Here is a 23,444-nt window from a genome sequence, read left to right as displayed (position 1 = left end):
GGATTTTCTGATTAGGAATTCCCCCTGCATACATGCACGACAAAAACCGTCTAATCCTATTAACTCCTCCAGTCAGACAGACGGAAATGTGATGGAGGAAAAATCCTCCTCAGAGTCAGACATGAGAAGTGTTCCCGGTCCGTGAGGCTGGTGGAGGGTCTCAGAGCCGCCAGGCAGGCTGCAGACGGAGGCCTGAGGTTCCGTCCTGCCCACCTCAGCAGGTGGATGATCTCTGTGGCGCACCGCCTTTTATTTCCCTCCCGCAGGAAACCCGCAGAAACGGGGACAGCGTGTCGCAGTGTGCGCGTCAAACACACTTTAAGCAAGAAGAAAATTGATTTTTTTAAGGGAGATTCTGCAGAAAAGGCCCAAAGTGGAGCTTTTTCAGATGCAGAATGATGAACAGAAAAGTTGTCAGCTGGAAGACAGCAGCTCCCGCGGTCCCCGTGGACGCCATTTGATCCACAGGGGAGCCGACTCATCATAGTAAAACACACCCGCCTCATCTCCCCGAACAGCGGGTCGGAACGCGGCCGCGCTGCTTCATTTCGTTTTATTCTTTATTCTTTTTTATTCGGAAAATAAAAGAAAAATGTTTTTGGTGTCCTTTTTGCCCCAAAAATGAGCCGCGTGCCATCCGGCTTTAAAGGGAGGGGGGGGGGGTAACCTGGTGGATGTGGAGGAAAAACAGCGGCATGATGGAGGAATGTGGCGCTGCTGCGCGCGTCCATCTCACACAAGGTCACAGACCGAGCCGCGCGTCGAGCTCCGGTTACATGAAAAATATTCATCCATATTTAAAGAGTCTATTAGGCGCGTTTTGCGGGGCAGTAGGGGCGCGCGCGCGTCGCCTCAGCGCAATTGTTTGACATTTTTAACATGAGGCTGCAGGAGGAGAACAATGCGCGCGGACACCGGACACCTGCCCTTCATCTTCTTCATTATTCATCCTCCTAAAAAAAAAAACAAGGTGAAGGAAAAAGCCTTCCGCGCGGGGCCACTTCTGCTCACATTCACAACAAAAACAGGCTCAAAGACGCGTTTTAAACGCAGAAAAACGTTACCAAATGAGAAATAAAATCAATTAGAACTGTTGTAGTGAACATAAGGGGAGCGCGGAGGTCTGTAATTCTACACCCGCCTGTCACAGAGGGATCCAACGGGAGGCCAACACAGCAGAAATTCGGTTTGAATCCCCCCAAAAACGCCGCCATTCCTTCAAGGAGACCCGCGCCTCCAGCTCCACTTTCAGCTGGAATCATTCATCCTTTTAAACTCCTTTAAAAAAAAAAAGAAAAGTCCCGTGATACCTGTCCGCGGCTGTTCTGTCACACATCCCCCCGGAACGCGCTCCCGTTTCTGCCCCCAAACACTCAGCTCTGAAAGCGCTCAGCGCGCACACCTACGAACAGGTTGGACCACAAAGACACCAGACCACTGACCTCAGTTCAGCAGACCTCCAAAAAGTGTCCACCTGCTAAAAAAAATCCAGCTGCCAACTCTCCGCGGAGCGGTAAAATCCAGCGGTGTGTCCGGCGCTGGCTGCGCGGCGGGGCGGGGAGCGCCAGGCGGGGACCGGGCTGGGTTTTTCTGGCTCCTCACAGGTGCGTCCACCGCGGCGCATCAGACGCACAAGAGCCGCTGTTTGCTCCGTGTGACTCGCAGGCGGCTGCGGGCAAGAGGCGCGCACACGCTCACGCACGCACGCACATACACACGACGCGCACGCGCGCGCCACCCGGGTCCGCCCTCCACTCAGCACTCAGCACACGCCATTTAAAGGCGCATGACTGGGGAAAAGGAGGGGCACACGCGCACGGAAACACTTTTTTCTTTCCTTCAAACTGAAACTGTCATTTCATTTCTGGTGTTTCTGCCTGTTGGAGGTGAAACCGAGTTATGGGGTGGCTGTCACATCTGAGCAGGGAGGCTGCGGCCTCTTTCTGAAACAGCTGATTCATCATCACCTTTCACGAGCTGTTGCAACATAAACTGAAGCAGAAACACGTGAACTGAGGAGGACTCATAAAGCAACATAAATATGCATGTGGCATATCAGAGAAGAGTGACAAAGAGACATAACGGGGCTCCTGAATGTGGCTTTATAAACATTTAATTTACTATTCAAACTGTTTCCTTAGAGACAAAACAAACCAGCAGATTAACTTTATCTGCAGAATTCAGTCAATTATATTTGTTCTAAGGCTGGGCAACGATTAAAATGTTTAATCTAATTAATCACATGATTTCCCTGATTAATCACAATTACTCGCATTTGTACGCAAAATCCCAAAATTAATCCAAAAGTAGTGTATAGCTTTTAGCTATAGGCTTTTATTTTGTAAAAGTCTGCTGCTCACAGGCTTTTATTTTGTAAAAGTCTGCTGCTGTCTGCTGTGGAACAGGAAAAGAAAGTAATCGGCGGATCCACCAAACATGGAGAAGGGTACGGAACTTTTACATTTTATATTTAACGCCGATACATATTTTATCGCACATTAACGCTAATTATTTATTTATTTAAAAAATAATAATAATTTAAATTTAAAAAATTTAAAATAGGGGGGACTTTTGTGCCTTTAAAGCTGCCGTCGGCAGGTTTTCAAAATTCGAGTCTAAAGTCGGAAAATTCGAACTGACACAACTTTCAGGTCCCTCCCCCTCTGTGGACGAGGTTGTGCACGTGAGTTCACACCAGTGTGAGCGCACACAAGCTGGAGCAGACTCACGCTCAGCAGCGTGTGCACAAGCTGTGATTGACAGGTAGGATTCCTCCACCCTAACGTGATTGGTTAAAAACAGCCGGGAGCGCTCGGTTTTTGCAAGCATGATTACAGGCTTCAGAGGGAGCTACAGATTTCGTTATTTTTCCTAAACAGCCTATTTAATATTCTACTTCCAGAATCCCATGACAGTTCAAGCTAATATGACTAAAAAAAAGTTGCCGACCGCAGCTTTAAGGGAAAGTTCAGAGAGACAGGAAGCAAGGGGCAGAGAGAGGGGGAACAACACGCAGCAAAGGGCCGTCTGATGCGGGACTCGAACCAGGGCCAGCTGCAGCGAGGACTGTAGCCTCTGTACATGGGGGGCCTGCTCAACCCACTACGCCACGGACCGCCCCTGTTTTATCATTTATTTTATTTTGTAAAAGTTTGTTGCTCACAGGCTTTTATTTTGTAAAAGTCTGTTGCTCACAGGCTTTTATTTTGTAAAAGTCTGCTGCTCACAGGCTTTTATTTTGTAAAAGTCTGTCGCTCACAGGCTTTTATTTTGTAAAAGTCTGCTGCTCACAGGCTTTTATTTTGTAAAAGTCTGTTGCTCACAGGCTTTTATTTTGTAAAAGTCTGCTGCTGTCTGCTGTGGAACAGGAAAAGAAAGTAATCGGCGGATCCACCAAACATGGAGAAGGGTACGGAACTTTTACTCGGCCATTTTCATGTTAAAGTTCTTCCAGACGGCGGAGTCGACAGAACCAAAGTCATCTGTAAACACTGCCAAGTTGAATTGTCTTCTCAGCGTAGTAGTTCCAGTCTAAAATATCACTTAAAGGCAAAACACACAACTGATAGCAGCAAGTCATTCAAGGAAACAGACAGTGGAGCGAGGCTTCTACATAAAAACTACAGAAAGATGCTGATGTTAAAAGTGTGTTTGCACAACAAATGTTATGGCACTTTCATTTATATGGCAGCACATTTAAAATAAAGCTAAATGCTAAAAGCTATACGCTACTTTTGGATTCATTTTTGGATTCTGCGTACAAATGCGATTAATCGCGATTAATCAGGGAAATCATGTGATTAATCAGATTAAACATTTTAATCGTTGCCCAGCCCTAGTGAAAACCCAATAAAAATGAAAGTGGAAAGAAAGAAAACACCCCATTAAGAGGACACATGCAGGTATATTCACACTAGGACTTTGTGAACTTATAAAATATTCTGTTGAATAGAAAACTGGCTTTTGAGGAAAGAAAAGACCTTTTCTCTTTTTTTTTCTTCCCATTATTCGTCTGCAGAATAATGACACAACATGACACATTTTTTCTTAACATGATTGCTCTGAATGTCTCTGTTCTTTAAAAGAAATATTGAGTGATGCATACAGTCTTTATTCTTTTTTAATAACTGCCATGAGACACTTTTACCTGCAGCGTCTCCTGAGCTCTGAATGCCGCCTACGTTCCTTCTGTTGGAATATTTCAGGACAATCTGAGCCTTTCGTCCATCTTCTGCAGCTAAAGCAGAGAGCGCTGTCCAAGGTGCTGAACTGGCTCCTTTTTCATGTGTTTTAAGTGTGTTTTTATGTGTTTTCATGCGTTTTTTCATGTGTTTTCACGTGTTTTTATGTGTTTTATATGTTTTCATGTGTTTTTATGTATGTTTTCATGTGTTTTTCATGTGTTTTCATGTGTTTTTCATGTGTTTTTCATGTGTTTTATGTGTTTTCATGTGTTTTTATGTGTTTTTTCATGTGTTTTGTGTTTTTATGTGTGTTTTCATGTGTTTTTATGTGTTTTCATGTGTGTTCATGTGTTTTATATGTTTTTATGTATTTTCATGTGTTTTAATATGTTTTATGTGTTTTTATGTGTGTTTTCGTGTGTTTTTTCATGTGTTTTATGTGTTTTTTCATGTGTTTTATGTGTTTTCATGTGTGTTTTCATGTGTTTTATGTGTTTTATATGTTTTTATATGTTTTTTCATGTGATTTCATGTGTTTTTTCATGTGTTTTTTATGTGTTTTATGTGTTTTTATGTGTGTTTTCATGTGTTTTCATGTGTTTTATGTGTTTTTATGTGTTTTTCATGTATTTTCATGTGTTTTATGTGTTTTTTCATGTGTTTTCTCATGTGTTGTCATGTGTTTTTTCATGTGTTTTCATGTATTTTTATGTGTTTTCATGTGTTTTATGTTTTTATGTGTGTTTTCATGTGTTTTTGCATGTGTTTTCATGTGTTTTTCATGTGTTTTATGTGTTTTTTCATGTGTTTTCATGTGTTTTCATGTGTTTTATATGTTTTTATATGTTTTTTCATGTGTTTTCATGTGTTTTTTCATGTGTTTTCATGTGTTTTTATGTGTTTTCATGTGTTTTTATGTGTTGTCATGTGTTTTATGTGTTTTTATGTGTTTTTCATGTATTTTCATGTGTGTTATGTGTTTTTTCATGTGTTTTCTCATGTGTTGTCATGTGTTTTATGTGTTTTCATGTGTTTTCTTCATTTTCAGCAGCTGAATCAGTGAGCGCTGTCCAAGGTGCTGAACTGGCTCCTTTTTTAGCTCTCTCGTTGGATGTAAGCGCTGAACATTTCTTCCACCACCTTTTATTTTATTATCATAATGCCATTATTTTAATGCCAAACATTTTTGTTTTGAGAAAATCTAAACAAAGAAGGGCTGTTACCTCCATCCCTTTTACTCTAAATGTCACCAGGTCAGATTTATGAGGACGACGCAATGCTGTTGGGCTCATGATGGAGAATTTAATTCACATTATTTTATCATTACTGCAGCTCCAACCCCAGATCAGAGAAAAAGTTAGGACATTATGAAAAAATGCTATTAAAACAAAGTGATTTTATCTCATTACAAAAACCTAACGTGCCTGCAACACATTCCCAGGGAAAAGTTGGGATGGATGGAAAATATGAACAGATTAAAACCATGATCTGGTCTTAAGGCAGCTTCCACGACAGGTAGAGATGTTCAGAGGAGCTCCAGTTTGTCCACAAATGTGTTTAAAACAAAGTTCCTCAGAGAAATGCTGGAAGGGATCTGCATATTTCTCCCTCTGCAGAGCAGAATATCATGAAAGCATTCAGGGAATCTGGAGGAGTTTCATGTGTTTTTTCATGTGTTTATTCATGTTTTTTCATGTGTTTTAATGTGTTATAGAAAAGTTCACTGAGATTTTACAGCAACACAGATGAAGTTGACATAAAAAAACATGGTTTTGGTTTCATAATCTCTGCAATCGAATTAAAACCCAATCCAAAAGAAGATTTACTTTATTTTAGTCATCGTTACACTATTTTACTGAAACATTACAGTTTCTCATCATGTTTCCATGATCAGAAGCTGCTCCCCTTTAAGATTTAGTGGTTAAAAACCAAACTAAATGTGTATATAGACACTAGTGTCCACACAGTAAATACAGCTGAATCAACAGCACTGCTCACAACAGATCAGGCGGACGTTTGTTTGAGCTCCTTTCTTCCAGGGCATTGCCTGTTTATCCACACCCACTCTTTCACGTTACACCTTTCAATAGCACACCTGTCACCCGCTGGGATTAAGTTACCTCGACGTCTTCAGTAATTCTCTCTAATTCTCTGTGTGGGAAAACAAAGCTGCGTTCCACCTGGACCCGAAGCCGACACACCGTTCAGCATATTCCAAACTTCAAACTGTGTTTCACACAAATAAACCGGAGTTTGTGAACGAGTCGGAGGGTTCAGAGTGCGGTCAGACTGAGGAGAAACCTCAGGGGTGGAAATAATGAAAGCTGCAGTTCCTCGAATGGCCACTTAAGGGTTCCAAACAGGGAGAATTAAACGTGTGAGGGTCTGTCGATGGTTCATCCCACCCATCGTGGACGTCATTTCTGGCTCCAAAAAAACAAGCTAACAGCAGTCAAACAGCAGTCCACAAATGTAAGAGTGACCAAAGCCTGATTTGTAGTCGTCCGGGAAAGGCCTTTAAGTCTTTTAAGTGACTAAGTTTTTAAGTCTCTAAATCTCTTTTAAGTATACAAATGAGATATTGTTCGAAACCGCATACTTCTCGTACTACTCATACTAACTTTCTGAGTTAGTATGCGAGTTTGAGTAAGCAGAAGTTCCCTGATGCATACTAGATTCTCTGAAATGTTGGGTATGCATCATGAGGTTACTACTCATACTCAAACTACCCAAGATGCAACGTAACGTGACGTCGCCGATCGTCATTTCCTGTCAAAACGGCAGTTTCAAGCTAGCTACAACGAGGGTAGGTTCACTTCCTGTTTTCAAAACAAAAGCACCAATTGTATGGTAATGGCTTCCCCTATGATAAAAGGCAACGGGTATTTTATTTTGTGAAAATAACAGGAAGTGCGTTGCTCACTGCGGCTAGCTTTAGTAGCGCCGAATTCGTGGGAACTAAATTGTAAACAGCCGGTATTTTGTCAGGTTTTCAACACGTTGGGGATCTAAACGACTACTTTCTCTCCTGAAAATGTTTCAAATGTTGCTAAAGTTTACAGAGTTTAGAGCTTAAGAGAAATCAGCTTCAGGCCGGCTGATTTCGGCTCGGGAAGGAGCGAAATGCATTGTGGGTAAACGCTCTGCATACTGTCTGATCGATCAGTATGCAGTATGCAGTATGGAAGTATGTAGTATGTAGTATGCAGTATGCAGTATGTAGTATGCAGTATGCAGTATGTAGTATGCAGTATGTAGTATGCAGTATGCAGTATGTAGTATGCAGTATGTAGTATGCAGTATGCAGTATGCTGTATGTAGTATGCAGTATGCAGTATGTAGTATGCAGTATGTACTATGCGGTTTCGAACACAGCCATGGTCTGTCCCGGAGCTTCATGATGTAGAGCGCTGACGGATCTTTGTGATGATATAGGAAATAAAAACGTCGCTTTCTGACCTTTCTAACGGTAAATGTGTCGGTTTTCACCAATGAGCTGCAGAGATGCATCTCTCCACCTCATCAACATATCTCACACATGTCAGCTCCTCACTTGGAGTTCATTCCAGCCTCGCAGTGAACCGAGTCTCCCGTTATCTTGGCAGCTGCTAATAAGCTTGTTGTGGCGCTTCCTCTCTGCTGTGATGGCCTTTATCTCTGCTCAGACACCCTCCGTGTTCTGCACTCAAACCTTTATTAAGGCTCTCGCATGTAATCTTGTCAGCTTCGCACGCAGAATTCTGCGTTTATAAACGCGTTTATGAGCGTTTTTCTCGTTGTTTTTAATCAAAGAAGAAATTGGAGGGCAGACACAAAGCATTTCAAATGAAGCCGCGAGCGTCAAATTGTGTGTGTGAGGAAGAAAACTAAACGAGACCAATTGGATGTTATTTTTTTGTGTGCCAGATGATGAATGGGCATGACAACAACAATGGAAACACAGACTACAGGCTGACTAGCGCTGTGAACCTCAGCCACAAAGCAAAACTGGAGAATAATAGAGTTTACTGAGTGTTACAGAGCATCAACAGCACTTCCACCTGAGCTGGAGCTGCCGTCAGAAACAGGAAAGCTTTCCTTCTATAAATGGACTAATAATGGAATAATAAACTGTACCTATGGAGAAGATAACTTACATTATAAAAAGGGAAAATATCACTATTTCAAAACATTTATGGTCCTTTTATAGAATATATGGAGAGTGTAGATTTAAGTAATGTGGGTAACGAAGACGTAGAGGCGGAGTTGTTGGTAGTCCTTTCTGTGATCTATTTTCTTTTGATATTTCATTTTTTTTTTTTTTTATTCTGTATGGATTGTACATCTGAATCTGTATTTTTGAACCATATAAAAATAATAATAATATAATAAATTAAATTTTAGAAGGCGCCTTTTTGGACACTCAAGGTCACTGTACATAAAGTAGATAAAAACACATTAAAATCACAAATAGTAAAAAACAAAAACATAACAATATCACAAATAGACAGTATATGGACATATAGGTACAATAGCGAAATAATATGGGCTTATTCTTGACAAGATAGAGAAACGTTTATTGTTCTGGTTGTTGTTTCTTTTCTTTTTTTTTTCTTTTCTTTTTGTTTTTATACTTGTACTAAGTGTTGCTCTATATTATATACTCATAAATATCTGACTTGCAAGGAAGGACAATTTGAATGTTGGATAAATCAAATCAAATTTATCTATATAGCACATTTCATGTACAAATAGTACAAATTCAAAGTGCTTTACATAAAATAAAAGTATTGCTGCAGGGAGTGGAAGAAGCATTAAAATACATAAAAGAATATAAAGAGAAACAAATAAAATCATTTAAATTAATTTAATGTGTAATAACTTTGCACCTGATATCTCCTTGTATATGAGAGCACTCTTATTTCTGAATATATGTGTGTTTTGGAAACATGTTGAAAACTCAAAGATAATGTTGGGAAGAAAAGCAAAAAAAAAAAAAAAAAATGGAATAGTATAACACTTTTCTAGTCCTGTTGGCCACTCAAAGCACTTTTCAAAGCCGCTTCCAGCCACATTCTGCATTAAATGAGAGAGATCAGAACATATTATGGAGTGCACCGCTTCATGAAACAGAACCTGAGGCCATCGTTGAGCGTTCTGGTGCCAAATGAAGTCGGAGAACTTTGAGAACGAGGTGGTTTTCACCAGAAAAAGTATCTGTTTGTTTTCATGTAGACAGAAATGTGTAGCCGGGCATTTAGTTTGAGTTGGCTGAGGGAAAACTCATTAAAAACAATGAGCTACAAATAGTCTTCGATAAGTAATGGTTACAAAGCAGGAATAAAGTAGCTTTAGTTTGGTGAGTAAATCCGTCCCTGCATGTGGAAACGTCACCAGAAGCACAACAATCTTTTGAGCCTTTATTCTTCCATAACTGCATATTTTTCCAGGGACCAACACCGGAGATCGTAGTGTGGAGGCAGGAGGTGTGATGGTGGATCCAGTCGTGGATCTTTGTGTTCTTACTAGGGCTGGGCAACGATTAAAATGTTTAATCTAATTAATCACATGATTTCCCTGATTAATCGCATTTGTACGCAAAATCCAAAAATTGTACTCAAGTAAAAGTAAAAAGTATTCATCCAAATAATTACTTGAGTAAGAGTTAAAAAGTGCTTGGTGAAAAAACTACTCAAGTACTGAGTAACTGTTGAGTAACGTCTGATTTATTTGTTAACACAAGCATTCAATCAGACAGACAAAAATACTAAATAATCATCTTTAGGCAGATTAGAGTTCATCCAATTGATCAAATAAGTTAAAATGAATTAATTAATTACAAAATAGCTTAAATTAAAAATAATCCAGGTAAATTCAAGAACTTCAAAAAAAAAAATCAAAGAGACTTAGGAAATGTGTAAAACATATGTAACCCATATGTAACCTAAAAAACAAACATTCACCTATCCATGGGGGAAAAACGAGTTTAGGAAACTTAGCGCTACATGTTTCCTCAGGTTAGATGTTGAGTTTCTGCTGAAATGTGCGTTTGTTTTGGTTGACACAGAAGACACATAATGTAGCTGCTGTTTCTCACTCTTTGTAAGGTAAACAATAGGGCTGGGCAACGATTAAAATGTTTAATCTAATTAATCACATGATTTCGCTGATTAATCACGATTAATCGCATTTGTACGCAGAATCCAAAAATGAATCCAAAAGTAGCGTATAGCTTTTAGCATTTAGCTTTATTTTAAATGTGCTGCCATATGAATGAAAGTGCCATAACATTTGTTGTGCAAACACACTTTTAACATCAGCATCTTTCTGTAGTTTTTATGTAGAAGCCTCGCTCCACTGTCTGTTTCCTTGAATGACTTGCTGCTATCAGTTGTGTGTTTTGCCTTTAAGTGATATTTTAGACTGGAACTACTACGCTGAGAAGACAATTCAACTTGGTTGTAAATGCAGGAGTTTTTTTAAAATTAATTTGAAATAAGTGCTTTTATGTTGAAACAAGTAAAACAGGAAGTAGCGCCGGTTAGCTCCGTGAGCTTCACACCTGTAGCGGTGATGTTAGCTGCTAGTTTAGCTTTATTTTATTCCTCCATGCTTCGTGGTGTTTGCTGTAACTGTGTGAATGTGATGCGTTCAACAGACTTTTACAATAATAAAACCTGCGTTAATACGCGATAAAATATTTTTCGGCGTTAAATAATTAGCGAGTTAACGCGATAATAACGAGTTAACTCGCCCAGCTCTAGTTCTTACATATGCCAGATGTTTATTTACAATACAGGAAATTAGGTTAAGTTGGGCTCAGATATTAATCAGGCTCTTAAACTGCAAATATCTTTGTTTTGGGCAACTTTTTTTAACCTTCCTCGTGTTTCCAGTGGCGCTTCAGAGCTCCTCTGCAGACGGTTACCCATCACTGACTGTTTGGTTCGGTTTGGCAACAGAAAATGATGAAGTTTGGCCCAAATCCCCTTCGCTGCAGCGTGAGTTGTGTTGGGAACATCAGCGGTATTAATATTAATGTAATATGTAGGATAAAATCTGAGTTATTATTCTGTGCAGCTCGTCATGTGCACACTTGATTAAGGACGAGCGTGTCGCCATGGAAACGCGTTAATGAATGGTGTTCTCTCTTGGCCTCTTCACTCATTGTTGCTGGCAGCATTTTAGCTTTTAGGAATTCCCGTTAATTTATTTCAGCATTATCATTAATATTAGTGTCGTTAAAATGTTTTCTGGCAATTAGATTGTTTACATAAACCTCTCAAACTGCTGCAGGGCATTTAAAGTGCTTTTACTGCGAGGGAAAACAGGAGCGTGAAGGCTCTCTGCACGACTACAGTTTCACTTTTTGGGATTTCATCAATCTTCCTTCTCTACATTAACCTTGAAAAAGAGCCTCTAACTCAGAGGTTTGGGCAGAACGGCATGTGTGGATGGGCAGTTAGCTCATCTGGGGGGGCAGAAAACAATACCTGAAAAGAAAAAAACACTACTATAACTCCAAGCATAATAATAATAATAACAATAATAATAGTAATAATTCAATTCGGTTATAAAATATGGTCACACCAGTATAAATCATGACCATCAATTTTGTTTGTTTTTTGTTTTTTTTGGACCAGGATGCCATAGCTTTTGTTTAACATGCTCCACATTCTCCATTGAGGGTTTAAATTCAAGTAGATACTTGGGGCAAGACATCCAGCCAACTCCAGCTGTTTATTACCTTCATTAAGTCTACATTTCAGATCATTATATACAACAAGAACATCCGAAAATGTGAAAATCGCCTTTTTTTTCAGCAGCAAGTGGTTAAGGTTATGGAGGGGGGGGGGGGGGGGGGGGACACAATAACAAAAAAATAAATGAAAAACTATAAACTTTGCAGATATATGCTTTTTTTAAATCACCACCTGCATTTATTAGTAGCCACGCCCCTGATCCAACTGTTGTCTGAACAGCTTCACTCCTGCAGGTCTGAACAGTTCCTACTCTTTATGTTTTGTCCATGACTCAGCTCAAAATGTTAACCTATTTTAGCTGGACTTTTTAGCTCATCTCTGACTGCTTCTGCCCACAATAATTTAACATTTTACAGTCCTGACTGTCTCTCACAGCGGAGTTAACACTGACTAAACTGCTGGGAGGCAGCATGTGACCGTATCTGAGAGTGAATGAAGCATTAAAGACGGGCTGATTGCACATTGAAAAGAAAGAATTCATGTTTCAACAAGGGTTCATCGCAGTTAGAAATCCAGAATTCATGCATCTAAGTGCAGTTTTTCTCTTTGTGCAGAGATCTTTCTGAACCTCACTGGTAAAATAATTAAAGATCAAAAGATATAAAGATGGAAAGAACCCAGAGATGGAGAAGTCCTTATATTTTTCTGTTTCTGTTTTCAGACAGCTGAGCAAGTTGGATGATATTAGTCAGGTTTAAATTCATCAGCAAAGCTAATCTGAAGCCACTAAAAAAAAACGTGACGGTGAATAAACTCTCTGCATGGTGTCAGTTAGCTGTTTATGATTGTAATTCAGAAGAAGTAGTAGTTGTCCTAACAGGAAACAAACCTTGAGCAGTAAAAAACAACAACAACAGCTGTGGTGGACATCCACAAGAGGAAAACAGAGAGAGCTCTTCTTCAGGAATTCCTTTCATCTCACATCACATCTGGGAAGTCCCTGTTTATCGTTTGTCGGCTCAGACCGGAAACAGCTGGTCAGTCACATCATTTTAATCTTTGAAAGGTCAGCCAAGTTCACAGATGTCAGGTGGGGTGGGTGTGAGGAAGGATGCGGATGCTTTCGAAAAACACAACTCGGTTTATTTTCAGAAAAGGTTTTAACAAAAAGCGCGGCTGAGCCGGATATCAAAAACTAAACTGTGACAAAAACAAAACATGACTATGAATGCAAGAAAGGTAATTAACTTTGGAGTGACAGGTGACGAGTGACGAATGAGGATCTGGCTCTGAGCATGGACAAACCTGGAGACTAAATACTGTGGAAGGTGATTGAGTGCAGCTGATGGGGAAAACACAGGTGAGGGAAGTTAAGCTGATGGAAAGGCAGGAGAAGGACAGAGGAAATAGGTGGCATGGCAAAACGAAACCCAAGACCTGAACCTAAAACTTAACAAAATGACATGGTAAACAAACTTAATTTACCAAAACATCTGGTGACATGACAGAGACCCCCCCCTCAAGGGATGGATCCCAGACATCCCAAAAACTGTGTGGGACCCATCGAGTCTGTGGGAGCTAGCTCGGGCTCTCTGGCATGCGACCTCCATGCGACCTCCATGTAACAACCATGCCACCACCATGTTACCACCATGCGACCTCCATGCGACCTCCATGTTACCACCATGCGACCTCCATGCGACCTCCATGTTACCACCATGCGACCTCCATGCGACCTCCATGTTACCACCATGCGACCTCCATGCGACCTCCATGCGACCTCCATGTTACCACCATGCGACCTCCATGCGACCTCCATGCGACCTCCATGTTACCACCATGCGACCACCATGCGACCTCCATGTTACCACCATGCGACCTCCATGCGACATCCATGCGACCTCCATGCCACCACCATACGACCTCTGTGCGACCTCCATGTTACCACCATACGACCTCCATGCGACCTCCATGCGACCACCATGCGACCTCCATGTTACCACCATACGACCTCCATGCGACCTCCATGCGACCACCATGCGACCTCCATGCGACCACCATGCGACCTCCATGCCACCACCATGCGACCACCATGTTACCTCCATGCGACCTCCATGTGACCTCCATGCGACCTCCATGCGACCTCCATGTTAACTCCATACGACCTCCATGCGACCACCATGTTACCTCCATGCGACCTCCATGCCACCACCATGTTACCTCCATGCGACCTCCATGTGACCACCATGCGACCTCCATGCGACCTCCATGTTAACTCCATGCGACCTCCATGCGACCACCATGTTACCTCCATGCGACCTCCATGCCACCACCATGTTACCTCCATGCGACCTCCATGTGACCACCATGCGACCTCCATGCGACCTCCATGTTAACTCCATGCGACCTCCATGCGACCACCATGTTACCTCCATGCGACCTCCATGCCACCACCATGCGACCTCCATGCCACCACCATGTTACCTCCATGCGACCTCCATGCCACCACCATGTTACCTCCATGCGACCTCCATGTGACCACCATGCGACCTCCATGCGACCTCCATGTTAACTCCATGCGACCTCCATGCGACCACCATGTTACCTCCATGCGACCTCCATGCCACCACCATGTTACCTCCATGCGACCTCCATGTGACCACCATGCGACCACCATGCGACCTCCATGTTACCTCCATGCGACCACCATGTTACCTCCATGCGACCTCCATGCCACCACCATGCGACCTCCATGCCACCACCATGTGACCTCCATGCGACCTCCATGCGACCTCCATGTTACCACCATGCGACCTCCATGCGACCTCCATGTAACCACCATGCGACCTCCATGCCACCACCATGCGACCTCCATGCGACCTCCATGTTACCTCCATGCGACCTCCATGTTACCACCATGCGACCTCCATGTTACCACCATGCGACCTCCATGCGACCACCATGCGACCTCCATGTTACCACCATGCGACCTCCATGCGACCACCATGCGACCTCCATGTAACCACCATGCGACCTCCATGCCACCACCATGCGACCACCATGTTACCTCCATCCGACCTCCATGCCACCTCCATGTTACCTCCATGCGACCTCCATGCCACCACCATGCGACCTCCATGCGACCAACATGTTACCTCCATGCGACCTCCATGCCACCACCATGTTACCTCCATGTTACCTCCATGCGACCTCCATGCGACCTCCATGCGACCTCCATGCGACCACCATGCGACCTCCATGCGACCTCCATGTAACCACCATGCGACCTCCATGCCACCACCATGCGACCTCCATGCGACCTCCATGTTACCTCCATGCGACCTCCATGCCACCACCATGCGACCTCCATGCGACCAACATGTTACCTCCATGCGACCTCCATGCCACCAACATGTTACCTCCATGTTACCACCATGCGACCTCCATGCGACCTCCATGCGACCTCCATGTTACCACCATGCGACCTCCATGCGACCTCCATGTAACCACCATGCGACCTCCATGCCACCACCATGCGACCTCCATGCGACCTCCATGTTACCTCCATGCGACCTCCATGTTACCACCATGCGACCTCCATGTTACCACCATGCGACCTCCATGCGACCACCATGCGACCTCCATGTGACCACCATGCGACCTCCATGCGACCTCCATGTTAACTCCATGCGACCTCCATGCGACCTCCATGTTAACTCCATGCGACCTCCATGCGACCTCCATGTTACCACCATGCGACCTCCATGCGACCTCCATGCGACCTCCATGTTACCACCATGCGACCACCATGCGACCTCCATGTTACCACCATGCGACCTCCATGCGACATCCATGCGACCTCCATGCCACCACCATACGACCTCTGTGCGACCTCCATGTTACCACCATGCGACCTCCATGCGACCTCCATGTTACCACCATGCGACCTCCATGCGACCTCCATGTTACCACCATGCGACCTCCATGCGACCTCCATGCGACCTCCATGTTACCACCATGCGACCTCCATGCGACCTCCATGCGACCTCCATGTTACCACCATGCGACCACCATGCGACCTCCATGTTACCACCATGCGACCTCCATGCGACATCCATGCGACCTCCATGCCACCACCATACGACCTCTGTGCGACCTCCATGTTACCACCATACGACCTCCATGCGACCTCCATGCGACCACCATGCGACCTCCATGTTACCACCATACGACCTCCATGCGACCTCCATGCGACCACCATGCGACCTCCATGCGACCACCATGCGACCTCCATGCCACCACCATGCGACCACCATGTTACCTCCATGCGACCTCCATGTGACCTCCATGCGACCTCCATGCGACCTCCATGTTAACTCCATACGACCTCCATGCGACCACCATGTTACCTCCATGCGACCTCCATGCCACCACCATGTTACCTCCATGCGACCTCCATGTGACCACCATGCGACCTCCATGCGACCTCCATGTTAACTCCATGCGACCTCCATGCGACCACCATGTTACCTCCATGCGACCTCCATGCCACCACCATGTTACCTCCATGCGACCTCCATGTGACCACCATGCGACCTCCATGCGACCTCCATGTTAACTCCATGCGACCTCCATGCGACCACCATGTTACCTCCATGCGACCTCCATGCCACCACCATGCGACCTCCATGCCACCACCATGTTACCTCCATGCGACCTCCATGCCACCACCATGTTACCTCCATGCGACCTCCATGTGACCACCATGCGACCTCCATGCGACCTCCATGTTAACTCCATGCGACCTCCATGCGACCACCATGTTACCTCCATGCGACCTCCATGCCACCACCATGTTACCTCCATGCGACCTCCATGTGACCACCATGCGACCTCCATGCGACCTCCATGTTAACTCCATGCGACCTCCATGCGACCACCATGTTACCTCCATGCGACCTCCATGCCACCACCATGCGACCTCCATGCCACCACCATGTGACCTCCATGCGACCTCCATGCGACCTCCATGTTACCACCATGCGACCTCCATGCGACCTCCATGTAACCACCATGCGACCTCCATGCCACCACCATGCGACCTCCATGCGACCTCCATGTTACCTCCATGCGACCTCCATGTTACCACCATGCGACCTCCATGTTACCACCATGCGACCTCCATGCGACCACCATGCGACCTCCATGTTACCACCATGCGACCTCCATGCGACCACCATGCGACCTCCATGTAACCACCATGCGACCTCCATGCCACCACCATGCGACCACCATGTTACCTCCATCCGACCTCCATGCCACCTCCATGTTACCTCCATCCGACCTCCATGCCACCTCCATGTTACCTCCATGCGACCTCCATGCCACCACCATGCGACCTCCATGCGACCAACATGTTACCTCCATGCGACCTCCATGCCACCACCATGTTACCTCCATGTTACCACCATGCGACCTCCATGCGACCTCCATGCGACCTCCATGTTACCTCCATGCGACCTCCATGTAACCACCATGCGACCTCCATGCCACCACCATGCGACCTCCATGCGACCTCCATGTTACCTCCATGCGACCTCCATGCCACTACCATGCGACCTCCATGCGACCAACATGTTACCTCCATGCGACCTCCATGCCACCAACATGTTACCTCCATGTAACCACCATGCGACCTCCATGCCACCACCATGCGACCTCCATGCGACCTCCATGTTACCTCCATGCGACCTCCATGTTACCACCATGCGACCTCCATGTTACCACCATGCGACCTCCATGCGACCACCATGCGACCTCCATGTAACCACCATGCGACCTCCATGTTACCACCATGCGACCTCCATGCGACCACCATGCGACCTCCATGTGACCACCATGCGACCTCCATGCGACCTCCATGTTACCACCATGCGACCTCCATGCGACCTCCATGCGACCTCCATGCGACCTCCATGTTACCACCATGCGACCTCCATGCGACCTCCATGTAACCACCATGCGACCTCCATGCCACCACCATGCGACCTCCATGCGACCTCCATGTTACCTCCATGCGACCTCCATGCCACCACCATGCGACCTCCATGCGACCAACATGTTACCTCCATGCGACCTCCATGCCACCAACTTGTTACCTCCATGTTACCACCATGCGACCTCCATGCGACCTCCATGCGACCTCCATGTTACCACCATGCGACCTCCATGCGACCTCCATGTAACCACCATGCGACCTCCATGCCACCACCATGCGACCTCCATGCGACCTCCATGTTACCTCCATGCGACCTCCATGTTACCACCATGCGACCTCCATGTTACCACCATGCGACCTCCATGCGACCACCATGCGACCTCCATGTAACCACCATGCGACCTCCATGTTACCACCATGCGACCTCCATGCGACCACCATGCGACCTCCATGTGACCACCATGCGACCTCCATGCGACCTCCATGTTAACTCCATGCGACCTCCATGCGACCTCCATGTTAACTCCATGCGACCTCCATGCGACCTCCATGTTACCACCATGCGACCTCCATGCGACCTCCATGCGACCTCCATGTTACCACCATGCGACCACCATGCGACCTCCATGTTACCACCATGCGACCTCCATGCGACATCCATGCGACCTCCATGCCACCACCATACGACCTCTGTGCGACCTCCATGTTACCACCATACGACCTCCATGTTACCACCATGCGACCTCCATGCGACCACCATGCGACCTCCATGTTACCACCATGCGACCTCCATTTCACCACCATGCGACCACCATGTTACCTCCATGCCACCTCCATGTTACCTCCATGCGACCTCCATGTGACCACCATGCGACCTCCATGTTAACTCCATGCGACCTCCATGCGACCACCATGTTACCTCCATGCGACCTCCATGCCACCACCATGCGACCTCCATGCGACCTCCATGCGACCTCCATGCGACCTCCATGCCACCACCATGCGACCTCCATGCCACCACCATGTGACCTCCATGCAACCTCCATGCGACCTCCATGCGACCTCCATGTTACCACCATGCGACCTCCATGCGACCTCCATGTAACCACCATGCGACCTCCATGCCACCACCATGCGACCTCCATGCGACCTCCATGTTACCTCCATGCGACCTCCATGTTACCACCATGCGACCTCCATGTTACCACCATGCGACCTCCATGCGACCTCCATGCGACCACCATGCGACCTCCATGTTACCACCATGCGACCTCCATGCGACCACCATGCGACCTCCATGTAACCACCATGCGACCTCCATGCCACCACCATGCGACCACCATGTTACCTCCATCCGACCTCCATGCCACCTCCATGTTACCTCCATGCGACCTCCATGCCACCACCATGCGACCTCCATGCGACCACCATGTTACCTCCATGCGACCTCCATGCCACCACCATGTTACCTCCATGTTACCACCATGCGACCTCCATGCGACCTCCATGCGACCTCCATGTTACCACCATGCGACCTCCATGCGACCTCCATGTAACCACCATGCGACCTCCATGCCACCACTATGCGACCTCCATGCGACCTCCATGTTACCTCCATGCGACCTCCATGTTACCACCATGCGACCTCCATGCCACCAACATGTTACCTCCATGTTACCACCATGCGACCTCCATGCGACCTCCATGCGACCTCCAGGCGACCTCCATGTTACCACCATGCGACCTCCATGCGACCTCCATGTAACCACCATGCGACCTCCATGCCACCACCATGCGACCTCCATGCGACCTCCATGTTACCTCCATGCGACCTCCATGTTACCACCATGCGACCTCCATGCGACCACCATGCGACCTCCATGTTACCACCATGCGACCTCCATGCCACCACCATGCGACCACCATGTTACCTCCATCCGACCTCCATGCCACCACCATGCGACCTCCATGCCACCACCATGCGACCACCATGCGACCACCATGCGACCTCCATGTTACCACCATGCGACCTCCATGCCACCACCATGCGACCTCCATGTTACCACCATGCGACCTCCATGCCACCACCATGCCACCTCCATGTTACCTCCATGCGACCACCATGTGACCACCATGCGACCTCCATGCGACCTCCATGTTAACTCCATGCGACCTCCATGCGACCACCATGCGACCTCCATGCGACCTCCATGTTAACTCCATGCGACCTCCATGCGACCACCATGCCACCACCATGCGACCTCCATGCGACCTCCATGTTAACTCCATGCGACCTCCATCCGACCTCCATGCCACCTCCATGTTACCTCCATGCGACCTCCATGCCACCACCATGCGACCTCCATGCGACCTCCATGCCACCACCATGCGACCTCCATGCCACCACCATGTGACCTCCATGTGACCACCATGCGACCTCCATGTTACCACCATGTTACCTCCATGCGACCTCCATGCCACCACCATGCGACCTCCATGCGACCTCCATGCCACCACCATGCGACCTCCATGCGACCTCCATGCCACCACCATGCGACCTCCATGCGACCTCCATGCCACCACCATGTGACCACCATGCGACCTCCATGCCACCACCATGTGACCTCCATGTGACCACCATGCGACCTCCATGTTACCACCATGTTACCTCCATGCGACCTCCATGCCACCACCATGCGACCTCCATGTGACCACCATGCGACCTCCATGCGACCTCCATATGACCACCATGCGACCTCCATATGACCACCATGTAACCACCATGCGACCTCCATGTGACCTCCATGCGACCTCCATGCGACCTCCATATGACCACCATGCGACCTCCATATGACCACCATGTAACCACCATGCGACCTCCATGTGACCTCCATGCCACCACCATGCGACCTCCATGCCACCACCATGCGACCACCATGTTACCTCCATCCGACCTCCATGCCACCTCCATATGACCACCATGCGACCTCCATATGACCACCATGCGACCTCCATATGACCACCATGTAACCACCATGCGACCTCCATGTGACCTCCATGCGACCTCCATGCGACCTCCATATGACCACCATGCGACCTCCATATGACCACCATGTAACCACCATGCGACCTCCATGTGACCTCCATGCCACCACCATGCGACCTCCATGTGACCTCCATGCGACCTCCATATGACCACCATGCGACCTCCATATGACCACCATGCGACCTCCATATGACCACCATGTAACCACCATGCGACCTCCATGTGACCTCCATGCGACCTCCATGCGACCTCCATATGACCACCATGCGACCTCCATATGACCACCATGTAACCACCATGCGACCTCCATGTGACCTCCATGCCACCACCATGCGACCTCCATGCCACCACCATGCGACCACCATGTTACCTCCATCCGACCTCCATGCCACCTCCATGTTACCTCCATGCGACCACCATGTGACCACCATGCGACCTCCATGCGACCTCCATGTTAACTCCATGCGACCTCCATGCGACCACCATGCGACCTCCATGCGACCTCCATGTTAACTCCATGCGACCTCCATGCGACCACCATGCCACCACCATGCGACCTCCATGCGACCTCCATGTTAACTCCATGCGACCTCCATCCGACCTCCATGCCACCTCCATGTTACCTCCATGCGACCTCCATGCCACCACCATGCGACCTCCATGCGACCTCCATGCCACCACCATGCGACCTCCATGCCACCACCATGTGACCTCCATGTGACCACCATGCGACCTCCATGTTACCACCATGTTACCTCCATGCGACCTCCATGCCACCACCATGCGACCTCCATGCGACCTCCATGCCACCACCATGCGACCTCCATGCGACCTCCATGCCACCACCATGCGACCTCCATGCGACCTCCATGCCACCACCATGTGACCACCATGCGACCTCCATGCCACCACCATGTGACCTCCATGTGACCACCATGCGACCTCCATGTTACCACCATGTTACCTCCATGCGACCTCCATGCCACCACCATGCGACCTCCATGTGACCACCATGCGACCTCCATGCGACCTCCATATGACCACCATGCGACCTCCATATGACCACCATGTAACCACCATGCGACCTCCATGTGACCTCCATGCCACCACCATGCGACCTCCATGTGACCTCCATGCGACCTCCATATGACCACCATGCGACCTCCATATGACCACCATGCGACCTCCATATGACCACCATGTAACCACCATGCGACCTCCATGTGACCTCCATGCGACCTCCATGCGACCTCCATATGACCACCATGCGACCTCCATATGACCACCATGTAACCACCATGCGACCTCCATGTGACCTCCATGCCACCACCATGCGACCTCCATGCCACCACCATGTGACCTCCATGCGACCTCCATGCGACCTCCATATGACCACCATGCGACCACCATGCGACCACCATGCGACCTCCATGCGACCTCCATGCGACCTCCATGCGACCACCATGTTACCTCCATAAGACCTCCATGCGAACTCCATGCGACCTCCATGCGACCACCATGCGACCTCCATGTTACCTCCATGCGACCATGTGGCCTCGCAGAACCTCGCAGAGCCTCCAGGTGCGCTCGTTAAATGAATATTGAAAGCTCAGACTCGATGCGCTGGCATGTAGAACATCCACTCATCTGAATAAATCACCGGCAGCGTCAGCTGAAGAGCCCAGCACAGACTCTAATGGAAGTTGGCCCGTTGGAATTCATCTCTGACAGCGTTTAAGTGGCTGCTGCACATCCTGATTATTCCGTCTCTGCAGAGGAAAGGGAACCCGATGATCCTCACACGTCGCAGAGTACAAGCATCTCATGAGTCGTTATCTATCGGCTCTACAAGATTATAGCTTTCCTAACACCTGTGGAGAGCAGTCGAGATGAAGTGAAGCAGCTTTTCAGGGTAAAAAAGGACTCAAGCAGCAAAAGTGTGAAAGTACACATCGCTTTTATCACCGTGCAAAGACAGGTCCATTAATGTTTACTGCGCCGTCACCACAGCATCACACATAAAAGGATGTGGGGGCAACAGCTGACTCTGCCCTGTTTGGATCAGGGGTTCACTTAGTTTCTCACACACTGCTGCTACCAGCTGCTGGATCAGGGGTTCACTTAGTTATTTTCACACTGCTGCTACCAGCTGCTGGATCAGGGGTTCACTTAGTTTCTCACACACTGCTGCTACCAGCTGCTGGATCAGGGGTTCACTTTGTTATTTTCACACTGCTGCTACCAGCTGCTGGATCAGGGGTTCACTTAGTTTCTCACACACAGTGTTACATGTCATGCATTGTTGGATTTATTGAGTTTTAACACCTACTGAGGAGCTGAAACATCCGACATTAACCTCATTAACGTCGTGTTATTCCCTGGACGTCACAAACAAACCTTTTCACCACCTCCTCTTCAAAAACTCGTCCTTTTGTCACTCACTGCGTCACCACGCTGATCGAAGTAATCTCCAGACGTCTTCGCTCAGATTCGGAAGGTTTGAGCCTCGCAGGACTGAGGTCATTGTTTGCTGC

General features: G+C 47.3%; 1 protein-coding gene across 1 annotated transcript in view; it reads right to left on the bottom strand.

The window, feature by feature from the left end:
- Positions 1-1,675, bottom strand: part of LOC142366608 (neurexin-3a-like) — a 112,376-nt gene extending 110,701 nt beyond the window's left edge. Inside the window, exon 1 of the mRNA XM_075448556.1 lies at positions 1,443-1,675. The gene's annotated coding sequence lies outside the window, so the exon portion shown is untranslated. The remainder of the gene's footprint in view (positions 1-1,442) is intronic.
- Between the last annotated feature and the right edge of the window lie 21,769 nt (positions 1,676-23,444).

The sequence above is a fragment of the Odontesthes bonariensis genome, chromosome 17 (assembly GCF_027942865.1).
Source record: "Odontesthes bonariensis isolate fOdoBon6 chromosome 17, fOdoBon6.hap1, whole genome shotgun sequence".
NCBI lineage: Eukaryota > Metazoa > Chordata > Actinopteri > Atheriniformes > Atherinopsidae > Odontesthes > Odontesthes bonariensis.
Note: the sequence above shows the minus strand (reverse complement) of the source record. Positions and strands in the feature narration are given on the sequence as shown.